General features: G+C 33.2%; 1 protein-coding gene across 1 annotated transcript in view; it reads left to right on the forward strand.

Annotated features, from left to right (window-relative positions):
- NEGR1 (neuronal growth regulator 1) overlaps positions 1 to 21,035 on the forward strand; it is a 930,286-nt gene that overhangs the window by 416,749 nt on the left and 492,502 nt on the right. The gene's annotated exons all lie outside the window — the stretch shown is intronic.

The following is a 21,035-nucleotide window of genomic DNA, read 5'->3' on the forward strand; positions in this document are numbered from 1 at the left end:
TTCCCCTTCTGCTTTACTTTTTGTCTGGAGTTCTTTCAACTATAACACATTTGCTAGAATTGGTTCAGTATTTCAATTAAATATTGTCATAATTCAGGCTTATAATTGTGGTTAAACTTTTGGAAATGTTTGCATTAAATTAGGATGAAAACTATGCTGGGAGAGATTCAAAGTCATGTTGTATAGAAGAGACCCAGTGACTGTTTCATAGGAACTTCAACTGGTGTGTTTTTCAGATTCCCTCTCTGATAATTTTCCATCTGTTACAAATCAATTATTTGATGTTTCTAACAATGGTTAATTCAATGTTTTGGCCAATTATATTAACACATTAAATTGGTGTCAATAAGTGCCATGTAGTTTCTAGACAACTACTATGGAGTGTAATGATGCAAACAGAGACCAGACCTAGAAATTACTTTTAAATCTTTATGAAAGTGCTCTTTTGGCCATTTGCTTAATCTGCACTATATTAGAAATAGTAAATTCTGTTGTAAGTATCAATCATCCCTTTCAGTTTAAACTTTTTTAAAATAAAGTTAAGTACAGATAGTTAAAGGACTGACTGTGACAGAGCAAGGACAAAATAATTGATCTGTAATGTATTTTCCTAGAGCCAAATGGAGTTGACTAGTGGGCTGATGGCAGTAGCAATTAAAGCAAGAAATTCTTAGAGGTGAAAATAAAGCGAGAGTCTTCCCGATTTCCAACTGACTTCCTAAAGACTCTTTACTAATTTCTTCTCAAGGCTAGATAAGAGTTAGGTATAGCTAAGAGATAGGGGCTAGGTTTAGCACTAGAAACACCTGAAATCCAAGTTAGCAGGATCCAAAGTATATGTTTCACCTTATACTGTATTTTGTTGTTTAGTTTGTTTTTTCTTTTTATTTTGGCAGAGTGAAAGAGTTAATAGGCCATATATTTCTAGTGAGCCTCCAAAATGTTACTTTATTAAATTCTGTTGTAAATATCAATCATCAATCATATGTAATATCAATCACTTACAATAAATTGTAAGTGTATTTTGCTGTACACCTGAAACACAAAATTGTAAATCAATTATACTTTAATTTTTAAAAGTGTATTTTAATGTTCCTGTCCTATGAAGATCATGTGTTAAACCTCTTATCGTATGTGGCTTCATTTCTGTGGAAAGCAATTATCAGTGGATCCTGTTTTAAACATATTCTCTTTTTGTTAGCTTTCTTACCCTTTCTTGGTCAGAGTGACTATCCCAAACTATTATTAAATTCAGAAGCTAAATTTTACTTTATTTGCCCCATCCCAAGACTGAAGGACTAATTAGTGACCAATGGGTTTCATACTGTTTAACTATTTATTAACTTTTAATAAATAATCTTCATGATTTTGAGTTTTATTGATTACATTTACATTGATCCAAGGATTAGATTATGGATAAGAGGAAAATTCCAAATACAGAGTGAAGTTCCTTGGTATGGATAATATATAAATGTAAATAAAAGCATTTATCTTAAAATGTAAGAAGAGAATTTATATTTAATTCATTCAGAAGTTGTTAATCAAAATATTATGATTTTAAAATAAATGAACTATATCTAAACATAACTTTTTTTTTATAAATTTATTTTTTGGCTGCATTGGGTCTTCGTTGCTACGTGTGGGCCTTCTCTAGTTGCAGCCAGCAGGGGGGGCTACTCTTCGTTGCGGTATGTGTGCTTCTCATTGCGGGGGCTTCTCTTGTTGTGGAGCACAGGCTCTAGATGCACGGGCTTCAGTAGTTGTAGCTTGCGGGCTCTGCAGCACAGGCTCAGTAGTTGTGGCGCACGGGCTTAATTGCTCCGTGGCACGTGGGATCTTCCCGGACCAGGGATCGAACCTGTGTGCCCTGAATTGGCAGGCAGATTCTTAACCACTGTGCCACCAGGGAAGTCCCTAAACATAACTTTTAAAGAAAGAAAGTGTTAACTTTTTTGTGTTTTCATACAAGTAAGCATTAAAAACTGAATTGAAAAACAGAATCAAAGAAGAATATAATTGATATTTTGACTCTTTTCCAAATATCTCAACCAAAATATTTGATCAAATATCTTTCTTCTTAAGACAGAGTTACGAAGTGAGAAAAAAACAATTTGATTATACAAAAATGCCCTGATTAAAGAAGAAAAACTCTTCACAGTCCTTTAAGGACATTCTAATTACACAAAGAATTAAGATGGCTGCTTTAGCATTCACTCAAAGGCTGTATTAGAGATAGATTGAATTATGATATTTGTATCAGGAACTTTGTAGGTAGAAAGGATTCCCATGCAAGCTGCCAATTTGGGTATGATATATAATAGAATCCACACTGCTGACTGTGGGATCACACAACCTTGTTCTTCTGTATAAATGTTTTTATCAATAGTAAAATTGCCAGATGCCACTGTCATCTGGATTTTGAATTCTTTCGGGACACCAGATTGAGTGGGTAGATACTGAGTGAGTAGAAACTCTAATACTTGTGACCATTCCTTAGTGAGTTTGCTTGAAGAAGCAGGCACTTGTATAAGGATTGGCTTATAAAAAACTCTAAATCTGTTCCCAGCCACCTTTATGGAGACAGACATTACTTATTTTCTTAAGAGACTACTAGTCTTGCCAAGTCCTATATTGGAAGAGACGTAGAGATAAGTCCTGAATGACAGTGTTCAAAAGTTTAAGGAACATTGCTACTACATTAAGTTTATATTACTTTATCAGACTTTGTGTCTCTACCATGGCAATTGTATTGTCTTTCATTTAAGAATGATAGTGTTGTGTAGTGCCATAAAGCAAATTTGATTATTTTTTTGGAGATCATACCACAAATATCAAACAATTCTGTCCAGTTATGTAGAATTAGAACGTAAAAGTTACTAATCATGCTATTTGATAATGTACAATACATTTCTTTGTCAGTAATATAAATTAATTTTATTTAGTGGTGTCTCCTTAGCAATGGCATCACAATTGCTTTTGTTCCCTGAGGCACTGCTTCATACTGGATTTCATTTTGGCTAGATAAAAGATAGACTAAAGGATTTTAATATAATACATAACAGTGATGACATGGAGTCATCACTATAAGTTCTTGTACCATATAAACAGGGAAAGAAAGTAATAAATCAATTGTTATTAAATGAAAGAATAAGACTGATACAAATTATAAGTCCAGAAATCCATTTCTGCACACTAACATTAAAGTAAATAAATACTAGCATGCATATATCTGCCTAGTTAATGAAAAGGAAAATAATTATAATTATTATAAACATATATATGTTTATATATAAAAATATTTATTATAAACATATATATAGTATCCTTTAAAGAAAGAGAAAAAGCATATAATGTAAATGTACTTAGATATATACCAGAATCCATAGATGATTATTCTTGTCACATGGTTAAATACATCACCTTAGTCATGGAACTTCCGGGACATCTTTAAATGAAAGATTGAGGTCACAATGGTGCTCTTGACTGATTTAAAACTAATAATATCTGGCATATTAAATATCTTAGCTGAAATGCTACCATCATATAAAAATCTTTTGTCAAGTTTGGTTAATATTTTATAGAGTGAAGTGCATAGAAAATAGTTTTGAAAATAAAATTTCTGCTTTTATTTTTCTGGAGAACAGAACAACTTTAAGCTAAATAAAATGTATTTCTTATTTTAGTAGGCATACTAAAGATATAAGCATACATTTAGAAAATGGTCATATACTGTCACAGTGGCATCAAAAGTCAAAGATGCTTGTGCTGTTGTTCAAAGGCAAATGTGGGCTTGAATAGTAGTAATGTGAAGACTTAACTTAGTTTTCTGATCTTTTAACTGGGTTACTGGAGGCTTACATATTTTGGATCCAGTTTCTTCATTTTTATTTGATTAAAAAAAATCCCTATGCTTAATGGAACTAAATTTCATAGATAGATAAGTCTAAAAATGAAAAATTAATAAAAGAGGATTAATCATAGCATTTCAGTAATTCATTGGTATATCTTAGCCTCGAATAGTTTTTCCTGTTCCAATACATTGCTAATAAGTTATTATCACAAGCGCACATAAAAATATAATCTACGAATAATGCTCACCTAGAAAAGTAATAACTTTTTTACAATTTAATATATATTTGAGAGTGTATTTTAGAATTAGCAATAACATCTTATGCCCATATTGTACTTATGTACCAAAGAAGTTTGTTAAAATAATTTATAAATTGTATGTTTTCTAGTAGAATAGTTAGCAATGAATATTTTAAAAATTATTACAATTGTGGTAATGACCTTACAAATACTGGGTTAAAGCATGAAAAGGAGAAATGTGTTAAGTTCTGAAGTGATGGATTTCTCTTTGAGGTAAAATAACAGTTTATAAGGTGTTTAGTTCAAATGTGAATTCAAAAATTGGGTGGATCCTAAATGACACTGCATTTCCAAGTAGAAAAAATTGACAGTATCTGACCAAGCAATTCATCACATAGAGTACAGATGCTAAAATTACAGTAGCTATAATAGATTTTGGTTTCTTGTAAGAATGAATGATTCTGAATATTTTTTGAATTAAAATGTACTTCAACTATATTTAAGAAGTAATTCTTATGGGAAAAGATGAATAAATGCATGTCTTGGATTCTTCAGAATTTGTTACATTTAAAATCACACTGATCACATACTGCGCTCATATTTTATCATCTAGAAATAAGTACTGGGACAGTGGGCTCTGGAATGATGATGTCCAGCCTTGCCATTACCATTGGGTCCTTAAACTTGTGTGTGCCTCTATGCTTGCCTCTTTCAAATCTAAGGCTGTGAAATAGGAGTAAGAAGACCTTTTCATCCTTAATTTCCCTGGGCATGCAATTAAAATATAAATATTTATAATTTTTAAAGAAAAATAAACACTATTATATTTTCCCATTTTTGTTATGTTATAGTTAAAAATGAAATATAAGAAGTTTATATCTCATTTTTAGGAAAAAGATCTTTGAAAAGACACTCATCAAGTATTACAATGTCTATTGTGGCTAGGAGGCAACTTTAACCCCAGGATCCCATCATGATGGTCGTTTCATCTTCTATAACCAATTGCCTATACTAGAAATCAATGAAATTCATTGTTCATTCAATAATAGTGTTTTCAGCACTTAGTTTGTACCATATATAGTGTAGGAGCTAGGGATTCAGCATTATAAAGATAGCCTCAGGAGGCTTCTCTCACGGAGCTTACATTCTAGTGAAATGAGATGCATAATAAATAAAAATAATAATAAGAAGAATAGTATCAATCTGTCTTAAGTAATTAATAAATAGTACCTGCTATTATCAGCAGGAGGAGGAGAAGGAGGAGGAGGAGGAATGGTGATAGGCTCTTAGGGGAATAAATATCAAGGCTATTCCTTATTTTTGGATCATTTTGTTTCTACTTATTGTGTATGAAATCCAAACTTCATTTTCAAACTTTAATTGTGCATTGATAATATGCTTTGGATAATTCCATATGGCTGCTTCATTGATACCTCAACAAATACACAGATGTCATCATCAGATGATTTTACTGTAGAAAAAATGAGCTTTAAGTTCAGATGGAGCTGTGTTAAAATCATTTACTTATATATTATATGAAGATTAAATAGGAAACATTTTAAAACACTTTAACACTACTTAGCTATAATAATGGTGATGGTGATGGTGATGGTGATGGTGATTATATATTTTCTTTCACTATTCTCTGTTTTATGCCTTAATATACAACTACAGCCTACTAATAGATCTTGTTTCTCAGTTTGAATCTTTTCCCTTCAATGTATCTTTTCCAGAACAAATTAATATTAATTAAATAAAACACCTACATTTTGTGTGTAATAATTCTGTATATATTGAGAGATGAGTTAAGCAAATAAATGTGCTTTCCATCTCTAGCTTCTATAATTGTGGTTACAGCTTAAATCTTATGTTTCCTTTTAAAAGTTATTAAAACATGCAAACATTCTTTTCCCACATTAATTGGAGCCCTGCCCTCATTTTCCAGTACATAGTTGGCTACCCTGCAAGTTAAATAACACTAGCTATTAAGATTCAAAACATTACATGTATCAGTGAAGGCAATTAAGATGATTTGAATATTATTAAATGAAAATGAACGATTTCTGTTTCAAAAAACTAAATAAATATGCTTAGGGATTTTTACATTGATAAATTGTCTCAAAAATAATTGGACAATTCAATATAATAAAGTGAATGCAATAAATAATTTTACTTCATAACAATAAATAATGTGCTTATTTGCATGATTGGGATAAAGGATGCCTTGTACAAATACTAAACAGAGACTAACAGGGGAAAACATAGATTATTATACTTCTAAACTTCTAGTTCATAAGTTATGACACTTTACTATGATTAAACCCTACTGTAGCATCCCGTATAAGAGTTCTTAATCCCCTCCTATTTACTGTGTGAGGAAATTCCCATATATCACATCAAAGAAAGCATAGGATTTCCACAGGATTTCACTCAGTGGCATACTGTATAGTTCGTTTGGAAGTAGAGAAATGGAAAACTAATTAAGCAGTCAGTGCATCAGCGAGGCTTTTTATTGGTTGTATATAGCTCAAATGTTTTTCTTCACTAGCCATGTTTTCTCTATAGCCCTTTGGAAAGACCTCAAGTACTCCAATGGCTATCCTATTGGAAGGACATAGGGAGAGCTGCAGGGCCAGAGAAGAATTAGCACCAGTGACAGTGGGCCATTGAACAATGACACTGACCTTCTGAACACTTGATGAAGAAAATGATAGTTCATGTTTGATGAGGTCTGGATGAGACAAAAAGGCAAATATGGAAAATTTCCTAGAAACTCGCTATTAGAAGAAATAAAATGGTGGCTGATCAGAATAAAGTAGTTCCTACTGTGAATAACATGGCCTTGCATTAAAGACATTCCAACACTAATCAAAAATATTTCTACCAATGAAATTATATTTAATTAGAATAATAAATATTAGGGTTTTTTAAAAATTTAATTTTATTTTTTTATACAGCAGGTTCTTGTTAGTCATCCATTTTATACACATCAGTGTATACATGTCAATCCCAATCTCCCAATTCATCATACCACCACCACCACCCCCCGCCGCTTTCCCCCCTTAGAAATATTAGTTTTAATTTCAGTAAATGGGGCTATATGCAGATACTATAAAAACTGAAATACAGATGTGTAATTTTTAACCATCTCAAGAAGTTGGAACTTTCAGTATATTTGTTCTCTCAATAGTTTCTTCCTCAGTATTTCTTCCTTTACATTGTGACAGTACCCCAGCTCGAGTAATCTCTCAGGTTCAAATCCCTATCTTCTTTTCTCCACCTCCTTGCCCTGGTCTGGTATCCAAGAACATCGGTCTGCTACTTGTTGATCCCACCTTTAGGCCAGCCCATATAGTCTGCCTTGCTTGCCCCGTATTCCTTTTCACTCTTTCTTGGATCATCCTCCTTACTCTGAAATTCAAAGATCAGTAATGTCCCAACTCTGAACCCACCCGTTTCCAATCTAAGGTCTACATTCTGAATTTTTGTATATCTATGTAGGTAATTCAGAAACCAATGACAAATACCTTTGTTCAACTGTGTAGCAGGCATCAGTGTAGGAGACAAAGATTTGATTTCTCAGTTTTCTGAAATTGATAGCAAAATGGACTTCTTCCCTGTGGAATTTTACCTTTGCAGGCATCTTTTCCATGGTAGTCCTAGACATATATGTAAAAGCTTGCTCTATTTTTCACCCGAGCAGAATCTAAATTTTAGATCTCAATTATTGCAAGATATGTTTTAAACTTCCAAAAGTTTATTTAAATTTTAAATGGAAAAAAACACACATAAACTGCATGGGAGTTTTCTCATTTTCAAAAAACCTATTATTTTGATGTCTGTAAACATTTTATAGGATAAATCCTTTGCAGATAGAGGGCATAGAAATATATTAAGGAGAGAAAATAAAAAGTCATAGCTATACCACTGAGAAAGGCCATATTAGCCTCCCTAATGACTGATATTATAAACAACAATCAGACTGACTTCAAAATGTCATTGAGTGCCTTTAGCCAAATTTGAGAAGAAAAATAAATTAGGTACTATTTACAGACTCATATTCATTACTAGTTAATGAGTCTTAATTATTAGCCATGACACACTAGTAACTGTGACATATGAGAACTTAAAATGTATCAGTTCCTTCAAAAAAATACTATGCCTAAGCCAAAACCCTCCATTGACTTTCTAAAGGAGTAAAAATGATTATCTTAAAATTTCTAAATTAGAAATATTTTTCTTCCTCTGAGTTCATGAATATACTATGTCTCATCTTTCTTTAAAATTCAGTTTTAATCAAAACTGCTAGATGAACAAATAGTTAAACCTATTAGTCTAGATTAGAATTCTCCAAAATTTTTTAGGGATCTAGTACCAAAGAGTTTGATCAAATTTGGGGTAAAAAGCATTTTAAACCCTGAAATTTTTATATACTTTTTATATTTGTATTGTAGAATTACTTTGTTTTTTATACCACTAGCAAGCTTTCACACTAGGCAATAAATCTACTCTCTATATATTTTTTCACTCTGTATTTTAAGGGCAACGGTCCCCAGCCTTTTTAGCACCAGGGACCGGTTTCGTGGAAGACAGTTTCTCCACGCATGGGGCCGGGGGCGGGGGGAAGGTTCAGGCGGTAATGCGAGCCATGCGGAGCGATGGAAAGCGGCAGATGAAGCTTCCCTCGCGTCACCGCCGCCACCTCCTGCTGTGCGACCCAGTTCCTAACAGGCCGTGGACCGGTCGCGGTCCGTGGCCCCGGGGTTGGGGACCCTTGTTTTAAAGTATGAGTTAATCCTTTAAGATTGTAGGATTCATATGTGTTTCTCTTCCTTTTGTATAAATATCAGATATAAAGTTACAGGCATCATTTGTTAACAGCTCTAAAAAACACCTCTCAAACTAGGGTTATAAATATAGAAGAGCTGAGATATTTTAGACTAGTATTTTAGACTTCGCCTTTTGCAGGTGAAAAAGGTTACGACAAAGCAGTTGAGGGATTTATCAAGGGATGGGTAACTAACTAGCTGCACAGCTGGGATCTGAGAGCTATTCTTGTGATTTTAAATCCAGTGTAGAACATTGCCTTCTTGTCGTGGCTTATTTGACCTTTGTGTTATATTGAGTTTAATCCTTACTAGGTATTCATGTTAGGGAGCCAGGGGGCTGGGGGGAAATCTGATGTTCTTCCATTTACAAATGTTTTCAAAGTGGAAAACAAGGGCAGTAATACTTTGAGTTATAAAACATAGAAAGAGATTTCTATACTTGAAATCTAAACAGAGATTTACTCAGTAATTATTTTATTAACTATGAGGTTAAAAAAGAGAATCAGTCCCATAGGGGATCAGTGCAGATGATACCTGTAAAATGGCATCAGAATCAGCACTTAAGGACACAGCTTTTGGAGTCATAGCATTCAAAGTCAACTAACTTTGAATCCCAGCTTACTAAATTCTTAACTTTGACTAGTTACTCAATCTTTATATGACTCAATTTTTTCATTTCTAAAATGGAGATAATAATCTAAGTTGAGAGTACAGAAATAAACCCTTATACTTATGGTCAATTGATTTTTGATAAGGATGACAATACAATTCAATAGGGAAACAGTAGCCTTTCCAACAAATGGTACTGGAACAACTAGATATCCACATGGAAAAGAATGAAGTGGGACGCCTACCACAGATTATATATAAAAAAATTTACTCAAAATGGATTAAAAACATGAAGGTAAGAGCTACAACTATAAAACTCCAACAAGAAAACATAGTAGTAAATCTTTAGGACGGTAGGTTAGGTAATGGTTTCTAAGGTGTGGCACCAAGGGCACAAGCATCAAAGGAAAAAAATAGATAAATTAATCAAAATTAAAAAAATGTTTATGCTTCAAAGGAGCCCATCAGTAAAGTGAAACAACCACAGAAAGGGAGAAAATATTTGCAAATCATGTATCAGATAAGTATCCAAAATATATAAAGAAATCTTACAACTCAACAATGAAATGTAGGGCTTCCCTGGTAGTGCAGTGGTTGAGAATCTGCTTGCCAATGCAGGGGACACGGGTTCGAGCCCTGGTCTGGGAAGATCCCACATGCCACGGAGCAACTAGGCCCGTGAACCACAATTACTGAGCCTGCGCGTCTGGAGCCTGTGCTCCGCAACAGGAGAGGCCGCGATAATGAGAGGTCCGCGCACCGCGATGAGGAGTGGCCCCCGCTTGCCGCAACTGGAGAGGGCCCTCGCACAGAAACGAACACCCAACACAGCCAAAAATAAATAATAAATAAATAATAAATAAAACAAACAAAAAAAAAACGGTACAAATAATTTGTTTTAAAAAAAAACAAAAACAAAAACAAAAAAAAACAATGAAATGTAAACCTGATAAGAAAATGGTCAAAGAATTTGACTAGATAGTTCTCCAGAGAAAATATACAAATGGCCAATAAGCACATACAAATTTTTTAGTATCATTAATCAATAAGTAAATGCAAATCAAAACCACAAGATGCCACGTAACACAAACTAAGATGGCTGTAACAAAAATGATGAACAATAACAAATATTGGCAGGGAAAGATGTAGAGAAACTGGAACTCTCATACATTGCTAGTGGGAATGTAAAATGCTGTATCTGTTGTGAAATATAGGGTGGTGACCATTCCTCAAATACTTAAACAGAGTTACCACATGACCTAGAAATTCTACTCCTAGTTCTTATATCCAATAGAACTAAAAACATAGGTTTACATAAAAATGCGTACATGATTGTTCTTAGCAGCATCATTGATAATAGCCAAAATGTGAAAACAACCCAAAGGTCCATTAATTGATAAAGAGATAAACAAATGTGATACATGCACAGAATGGAACATTATTTGGCCAAAGCAAGGAAAAATAGACTGATACGCTACAATATGGTTGAATCTTGAAACATTATACTAAGTGAAAGAAGCCAGACACCAAAACCACATAAGTTAGGATTTCATTTATATAAAATGTTTAGAATACGCAAATCCCTAAAGTTGGAAAATAGATTAGTAGTTGCCAGAGTGAGGGGAAATAGGGAGTTAATGCTAAGGGGTAATGTGTTTCTTTTTGTAATTATGAAACTATGGTGATGGTTGCAAAATTCTGTGAATACTCTGAAAACCATTCAATTGTACACACAGAAGGTTGACTTTTATGGTATTTGAATTATATCTCAATAAAAATGAAAAATAATCTACTTAAAAGGGTTGTTGTGAGAATAAAATGAGATGTTATATGAAAAGGGAAGTATGAAGCACTGTACCTACTAAGCACTCATTAATGTTGATGACAGTAATGACAAAAACTTGGACCAACTGAGGCACATAAATAGGAAACACATTAGGATCTAAACTAAAACTTAGATATACCTATTACCTTAGTCACTCCTATCCAAGGGCTTCCAAAATGTCCTATTGAGGACCCAATGATAGTTAATACCAGAATCAGGCCATCTGTATGCCTGGAGACTGTTTATAGATATTCCTTATATGTTTCAGTAAACCGTGTATGGTCTCTTTCCTGGTGTAGGCCCTTCCTTCCTTCCTTAATTTCTTTTTTCTTTCTATCTTTCTTTCTTTTTTTCTTTCTTTCTTTTCTTTCATTAAAATTCATTAAAGGACTTCATGTTTTATCAAGGAAAGATATTTGTCCTTAAAAAGTTAGCTAGCTTTGGTAATCAGGATCCTTGACCCCTGGCAGTGTCAAACAGTGTCCCAATATTGACTTAACTTCTTTGGTCTTATGTTCTGTATCTGTAAACTGAGGATAATAATTCGTACGACTCACTGTTGTTTTAAGGGGAAGTGATATCATGCATTCAAAGCATTAGTGTAGTGCTTGTTGCATGGTAACTGCTCAATAAATGGAAATATTGTCATTATTAATTGTTATTAATTCTAGAAGAAGTTTTTTTCAAAGGGACCCTATTTCTGTTTGGATGTATGTTCTCTTACTCTTAAACTATTAAGGATATTTTGTTTTGGAACTAATTGTAGAACTTCTTAATACCGAAAGATCTTGTGTTCTGGACTTTCTGTATTCCAATTTAGTTCCTTTTCTATTCAGAGATAATTCAGAATTAAAAATGATAGAGTAAGTTGGCTAACTTCTACTCTGGGAGAGTGGCAAGATGAAGACTAGATTATGGAACTACCTGGCTATTCAGACGTGTGCTTGTCATTCTGAAGACATGTAAACATGCAGCCTTTCAAAAGTTTGAGCTCCCCTGGCTTGCTTTGGTACTGTCCATTGCACCAAGATTACACCAACATGTGCAATCTTGGTGCAATGGACAATTGGACATGTGAACGGGACACCCAGCGGGGTGGGAGCAGTTAGACTGTAGAAATTCCATATTAGAAAGTTTATTTCCATCTGACTTTCCAAGAGGACATATATTTCTTATTCTTAGGTAACAAAGGGAAGATGTAGAACACAGTATTGGGAAGCAAGAACCAAAGCAGTTTAAAAAAAAAGTCATTTAAAAAAATCCTAGTACAAGAGATAGGACTAGATATATGCTTCTATCTCACGGGTGGGATGAAGAGTAAGGAAGGAAAGAAAAAAAGACTTGGATTTTTAAAAAGATATTAAGTTTTTAGATAACTAAGTCAATATTTTGGACCGCAAATGGAATCTTGCTCTTAGCACTAGTCCATACAAAATAACCAAGTGACAAGAGGAGTAGACACAGCCTCTACTCTCTGCTCCCAACCTCATTTGTTTGCATCTCTCTCTTCCCTATTTCAGAATCCTATTAAGTATAGTGAGTGTACAAATATAAATGTAATAAATACCTCTCAAATAGTTTATTTGATTTATCATCACTGAAGCTATTTCTCTCTGTTAAGGCAAGTTTGGGAGTGGGTGTGTGGTGTTGAAGGTGTAGCATGCCTCATACCACCTCTGGTGCCATTTCAGAAGCTGACTGATGTTAAAGAGTGAGGGTGAGTCTATAAATTACTCACCTGATTAGATGTGAAGAACTAAGAACTAATTTATCTGTCCTACACTCAATTCCTGTTTCCATCCCTCCCTTCCTTCTGTCATTTTTTCCATAAGCCTTGACTAAGTACATACTCTACACAGGCCATTGCAGTATAATCTAAGGCCACAAAAACAGGCAATATATACATAGTAACGTTCTCACAGAATACCCCAGTTAATACCATGGAAGAAAAATGCAATATAAACTCTAAGTCTTGTGTTCTTAGATTATTACTGTTAAAGTAAACACTAACATTTTCATTTACTTCTTATTAGGTATAAATAAAAATCATAATTCTCAAAGGAGAACGTGTTTGCCTGGTTTTAGCTTCAGAAAACTTCCCTGGACTAGTCTAAGCCTTTTTGTTAAAGTTTTCAACCCCTTTTGTTCCTTTGTGTATAATTAGCAATGCCTTTGAAAGCTTGCAAACATTGGAGTTCAGGCTTGTCATTAATGGGTGATAGTCATTTCCCAGAAGTGCAGAAGTGAAAAAGCTGTCGTCTTTTGATATAGAAACTTCATCGCAAGATTTAATTAGCATTTTAAGTATAAGTCTTTTCAAATAAGTCTCCTACGTGCTTATTAAAAGCATTCCTATATCTTATTTTATAGTATAAAGATATTTCTGTGAAAAACATATTTTACATGTTTTCATTCTGAATGTAAATACCTGTATATTTTGTTATGAAAAATATCCAGGTAAAATAAACCTAGATCAAAGTTTAAAGATAAGCATATAATATTTTACCAGATATTTGGATAAATCATAATAATGCTAATGTGTATAATCAAGGAAAAATAATTCCCTACAATATTGAGTACTTCCCTATTCTCTAGTGTTTCTGTGCATATTAAAAAATCATGTTCAGTGTGATTAGTTAATGGCTTGTGAACAATTTTATAGAAAGTCTGGAGATTTTATTGCATATTTCAGCTTTTATGTATAAACTTCATGTGTCTTTTTATTCATCCAGATCCTCTTACTTATAGTTGCATTGCTAATTTTGTGTTTTACTACAGAAGTTTAAAGTGCTAATGTGAAAATTTTTCCTTGTAATAAAAAAATCTTTAAAAAATCAAAGCAAGTAGAAATCTGCAAAAACATTGCTGTGTGAGTCAGGTGTTCTGGGAGGATTGAAAGCTGGCATTCTGCCCACTTATGCAGGGTTTCTTAATTTCTTCTAATAAAAATAATGTGAGTATTCTCCCTAGCCATAACTACCTCACTGGTTTGAAATGCAGGAAGTGTAATTAGACTTGAAACTGAAAAGGAAGGTACCTTGGAGAGTCCTGGCTCTTATTAGCTTTAGAGCTAGGGACAAACAGATGCCACAGACTATTTGAGGGCCGTTTCTTGGATGCTGCTAATTGTTTACTGTGCTCATTATTCTGTGACATCTTAGAATCACCCAGGTGGGGAGATGTGAGACTAAAATTGCCAGTATCTGTGCTAAGACAAACTCACCCTTCCACAGTTTAACTACATTTTGGCCTAGGCAGAGGGATTCAAAAGCCATTCTGACTTTTATGAACAACATTAAGGAAGCACTTGACACTGGTCTTAGGTTAAAAACGGGACCTTCAGTATATTATTTCAGATTCTTTCCCATTGCTATCTCAAATACATAGAAAAATGTTTGTAAGAAGAAATAAGATCAAGGACAGGCCCAGCCCTTCCCCATGTGAATTTAAATCAATAACCCGAAAACTGCTTTAATTCATTGGATGTGATTGCTTATTGACAGGTCTTCCAGTCTCATTATGAACAATAATTAAATACTTTTTTTTCAAGTTTGGATATCTTTTTTTAAATACTTTTCTAAATGTAACTTTTCCTTGGTGTACCTGTTTCATGAAAGTGGTAAGTGTGTCATCTAGTTCTCAATTCCTCACTTGCCAAGTACTGGTTTTTGCATACCATAGATATAGAATAAGAAATTCAGTCCTCTTATTGGGGAAGGAGGCATGAAATTTGAGTTTGAGCTAGATGAATTTTTATACATCTTTCAGTTTTCAATTCTGTGATTTTAATCATTTGATTTGGTTTTGTTGATTCACTTATCAATAATCCAGTTTTCAAATAGAAAATAAGTGTTTTATAAACTAATTGATCAAATGCAGTAATATTTGATCTCTTCACATGTGCAGTGATCAATTAGGGTATGGATTTAGACTGTGGGTGAGTCCATATGTGTGGGTGTAGGGGTAGACCAATTATGATGAGTAAAAGATAACTTGCAGAACAATAGGAATCCTTTGAACAATTTTCATACTCCTGTTGCCCAAGAAATGAAGCAAAATATAACTCTTGAAACAAAAGAACCAACAGAGTGAAAAGGAAGGTATTAGCTGCTCATAAGCCAAGGTGGAGGAAACAATAGCCAATTAAAGACAGTGTTAGGATAGATATACAGTAAGGAGGTAATGAATGGAATTACTTTCAGTCGCCTTTAAGGGGCCCCATGGAGAAATTGAGCCATTTGATTTCACTGATTTGACTAAAGCATAAAGACAGAATGGTTTTATGGTTAAGGACACAAAAGAGTAACAATATCCAGGAGAGTAAAGAAAATCACTTTAATTAAGCTGTTGTTAACCCTTCTGTTTATTCATTTCAAAACTTTATCTTATTTAAATATTTGTTGTTGTTTCTAACAATAATAGCAAACAGTTTGTGTTCTGTGTGGTTATCAAGTTGAGTCAATTTTTACTTCAGGGGAAATATCTCCTTTGTTTCACTGAAAATTATATTTTAATGAAATAACCTATAATTATCACTATGCTAAACAAACTATATCTTCTGGGGAGTTTATCAAATGGTGATTTCTGTTTTGAATTATCTATCTGTGATACAACTGCTAGTTGAACAAAAAGATCAGCCCTTTTATTTTTCTATTTATTTAACAAAAATTCCAAAATTAGCCAGTGTGACAGCTTATCAAACAACAGTAGAAGTTTAATGTTTGTAACAATTAAATAGTAAATCAGGTATTTCAATCTAGACAAAGTTATGGAAATCATTTTATTATTGCATCTAACGTGTAACATAAAATTAAGGTGGCAGTTTTATGTTCTGAATGGAATGTAATTGAGGAAAAACATTTTTGTAATGAATAAATCCTACCGTAGTGGTATTGATGATATGAATTAATGTGTGTGATTTACATTTGTTGAAGTAATGCTTTATACATAGAAGAAACTGAGGCCCAGAAAGATTGACGTTCCAGGGCCAAACAGCAACAAAGCTGAAATTATAATTTTTAAGTTCACATATATTGAATTGAGTTAAACAGGAGTAAATATTGTGGCATTTAACAAATGGTTACAAAGCATCTATGTAAGTACCTACCATGTGCTAGGTATTTTACATAAATTTTCTCCAATCTTTATAACCTGGCGAAGTAGGTAATATGGCTTTCAGATGAAATAGCAGAGCTTCTGAAGGCAAAGGAAATATCCATAATCACATAGTAAATGTTAGCAAAAATTATTCCTGTGTCTCCTTTAGATCTAGATTGAGAACCACTGAAACTGACTCCTTGGGAAGAACTCAACATGTTTTGTTTTGTTTTTTTTTCTGAAGAAGTTATTTTTGGTATGTGGAGTAGATAACCTGTTATCTTGGGGAGGGTGGTGAGAAAACAGGGGTACTAAAAATAGTCCCTTCTAAGCCTTATGAAATTTCACAGTGTCTGTTTAATTTTTAAGGAACTAAAAATTTTGCACATTGAATTTGCAAGAAAAGTCAGCCATGAAAGATTCAGTGTTCTTATGAGAAACATTCTCTTCCCTAAATGAAAAAATAAATTCTCTGTTAACTCTCTTGAAAGGTCTTCTAATTGAGGAAGTCCATTCTTCCCTCAAAGCATGTGGGCAGTTCCCATTAATAATAAAGCCCTTAGGGGAAAAATAATTCCCTAAAATGCTATAAAATGCCCAAATAGGATGAAATCTTCTGCCAAGATTTGTACTGACTCTGAGTTTTGATATAAGCAACTCACTGTGCCTTCCACAGGACTTAGGAAAATTTATCAGCAGTTACTCAAATAACTGAATTAAATGGAAAAGAGCAAATGTGAAAGTCAACAGATTTAAATTGCACCTTCTAACTACAAAGCAAGGTTTACATCTGTTTATTTAGATGACAGTCCATCTTGGTGCCATGCTTTAGGATCCAAGAGCTTAGGAAAGTGAGATAACAGCGCTCTTGAATTCCACAGGAAGGCAAAATGTTTGGAAGAGAATATTCCCAAGCTGTGCTAATATGAAAACATCTGTAGGTTACAAATTAATTTTCTTCACCGATTTTCTCCCTTTGGAAACATCTGCAGCTGAAATGTATTTCTCTAAAATGTAGATTACAGAGGTCAACTAGTTTATCAGCCATTCTAAGAGGCTGCTTTCTACAGTACACAGATATAGCTGAAATAGCAAGATTAAGTGCAAACCCTCAAAACCACAGGCAAAAAGCAGTTGGGTGAAGGGAAATATTCTTTCAAAAAGAATATATTAGTACTAAAATAATTCAGTAGGGAACTTACTTGAGATCTGCCACATTATTTCAATAGAGGAAAGTCACATGATACTCATTATATTCAAGAAATGTTTACAGTAATTTTCTTTCCCACATACATTTTTATAGCAAAAACGTACCCCTTCAAATTTAAGTCAATAATCAAATGAAAATAAATTGAGCAAGCAAATGCACCTTGCAAAATCTTTGTTTAAAATGGTTTATTTGTAGGTTTATACTTAAATATTCCGTATGTTTTCAAATACACAGGCATAATAGCAAATTAAGGAAATGTAAAAGTAGAAATCTGTGCAAAGGCCTAATTAAGGTGAACCTTACCAAACAATTAGCAATTACAATTTATTTTAGCATGAGATTTAAGATTCTGTAGGGAACTTGCATGCAAAAGTCTGAATTTTTGGTGATATCATCAGCATATAATTATAGAAGAAACTATCTATAGTTCTTATTATTCTAGTATTCTTATTAAAAGCTAAATTTGCTGTGAAGCAGATAGTTTCCCCTTCTAATTATCCTCCTTCTTATCCATCCTTCTAATCATTCTCCTTTTTTTTTTTCCTGATTCCTTTCTGCATCCAACCCTTATCGTCACAAACAAAAGCCTCTCATAAAATATCTGCAAATTTGGGGATCCTGTTATCTATATACTATTTAGAAGAAACATTTTCTTAAAGCTTGAAACATGTTACACTGTAAGAAGGATTCTAATTGAAGAGAACTCTTTTGAGAATCCTTTATAGGTAAAAAGTGTGAGTGTGATACAAAGGCAAGATGAGTCCATAAAATAAATTTCTTATAAGATTACCACCCATCTTTTGCCATTATGAGTATTTTCTGTTGTTATTATATTTACTGGATGTTACCTGTCATTCTCATGAAACTCCAGAAGTTTAATTTCAGGCTGGAAATCTAATCTAATAATTGCTCCCCACCCACTATTTATTCTTTATTGTGGCAAGAAGATGTGAGGTCTTAAGGAAAATGCTAGCAGCCATGAGCATAGAGCCTTTGTACAAGACTCTTACCCTTTTTTGAGGTGATGCATTTATGAGTAGGAAAAAGAAAAATATTTATGCATACAGCCAGAATTGAAGGCAGTAGGTTATCTTGGTAGAAAGCTGCAAAATAATATTTTACTAGAGGGTAAAGAGTACTTTGAAAATCTTCATTGAAACTATGAGGTTTTCTATCTATATCAAAGTGCTTGAAGCTCATTTCAAAGGAGTTTAAAAATAAATAAACAAACAAATAAATAAATATTTGCAAAAAAATTCCCCTAGAACCAAAAGTTGTCAAATTTGAACAGAGAACAACAAAAGAAAAAAATCAGCCAAGAATATTTGTTCTGCCAATACTAGCTTGTGTATATTGTTAAAGGATTCATTTGGGTAATTGGGAACATTATAGTTTTTATCTCTAGACATATACTTTTAAATGGATTAAAGTGATAATTTTGTTAACCCTATGAGGATGGTATAAAATGTACTTCAAAATGAAGCCATTCTTTTTTGAAATATGAACAAAAGTACATTTTATTAAGAAAGCTATCAATTAAAAGATGAAAGATTATAAGATCTCTGTATATAAAAGTTGTTATTTTTTATTACGAAAACATATCCTCAAAGCTTTACACCTTGATATCTGGGGGGCGTTTTGAAATATGACCTTAAATATGCCTCTATTATGAAATCCTAAAGTTTAAAGATATTGCATACTTCTAAACTGTAATAACTGGAAAGCAAATTGATTTTATATTATTAGCTACCGTGGTAATCTTGAAATATTTCAAGACAAAACATACTAAAATTAACATATTTGGCTGTTATGAAAAGGTTTATCTTCGTATAGAACTCATATGAAAGCTTCAATTTCTGAAGCAAGTTTTAGAAATAACTTCATATTGAGATTTACATTAGTCTATTTAATGTTTCTAAATTGGGTCATCTGAAAATAAAAGAGAATTTTAGTCTTCTTACACTTTGTCTTTAAAAAGAAGATTTTCAGTGGAAAAAAATCTGAAGTTTAATTCAGTATTCCATCTGAAGATAGAGGAAAAAATATATATATAGCCCAAAGAAATGTTGTGAATGCCATGTTAAAAACTTGACATGTCTAAGATTTTTGTGGAATGCTTTGGAAAAGAACAAGAAAATTATGTTAAGATACTGGGTTGGCCAAAAAATTTGTTCGTGTTTTTCCATAAGGTGTTACCGAAAAACCCAAGCGAACTTTTTGGCCAACCCAATATTTGTCATAGAGAAAAAAGAAATTCTTTATAACTTTTGATAAACTAGAACTTTTTTCATGTTTAGAGATCTTAAACTCTTGAACAAGGGGGTTTGTTGTATAATTATCATGGTGCATTTAATTATCTCTCCACCTATAGTGTCAGCGTAAGGGTCATCAGGAAAGTCCCCATTTCTGTAAATGTCTCCTCTGGTTGCTTGGCCTCACTAAAAATAGCTGGGCTTGAGCTGACCTGCCGGTAGGTCTTGTCTTATTGAAGGCACCCTAAGTCTTTAAAAACAATTCTCTTTTCTTAGATACCAAACTCCTTAAAGGCTGTCAACCTATTTCCTTTCAGTCTTCTTTTTATATTAATGAATGGGGGTGGGGAGGGACATCTTTTATCCTCACTTTGGTCCTTAGTCTTTATCCCAAGGCAACTAGAAAAAGAGATAACTCTCACCACTCATCATTCTTTACACAATTTTATAATTTATTTGATGGCTAATAGGATGTGCATATGTTATACTTGTTGCTGTTTTCAAACTTTCAGGATTGTGTTGTAAATCTCATACATTGCTATCTGGCGATAGAGCCATTTATTTCATTGACTCAGGCATATCTCTTTTTAGAGAAACTCGCTGATAGATATGATATTGATCCTATACTCCTTTTTATTGTCCTCACACTATTGTGGCTAAGACCAAGGTGACATATGGTCAAGCAATAAATATTTTAAATATACACTGACTTCTTAGAGTTATTAATCCCTTGAATTGGTTCTTGGTGCTAACTTCAATTAATTTTATATCTTCTAAGATGTCATGCATTTCATGATTATTTCCAGCAATTTCTCATCATTCACAATGATAACTTTGATGAGTTTATTTAATTAAAATGACATGTTTTCATAATGGAAAATACTTTTTTAAAGTAAAATGAGATAATTTGATTTTACTGTTACAAACATTACCATAGAGCAAAGGTTTTCACAGAGTAGTCCCTGGACCAGCAGTATCAATATCACTGAGAACCTGTTAAAAATGAAATTTTTCAGGCTTGACCCCAGACTATGAATAAGAAACTCAGGGTGCGGTCCAGCAGTCTGTGATATAACAACCTCTCCATGTGATTTCTAATTTATGCCAAAGTGTAAGAACCACTG

Source organism: Balaenoptera borealis (genome assembly GCF_965194805.1).
Source record: "Balaenoptera borealis genome assembly, chromosome: 1".
In the NCBI taxonomy this organism is placed as follows: domain Eukaryota; kingdom Metazoa; phylum Chordata; class Mammalia; order Artiodactyla; family Balaenopteridae; genus Balaenoptera; species Balaenoptera borealis.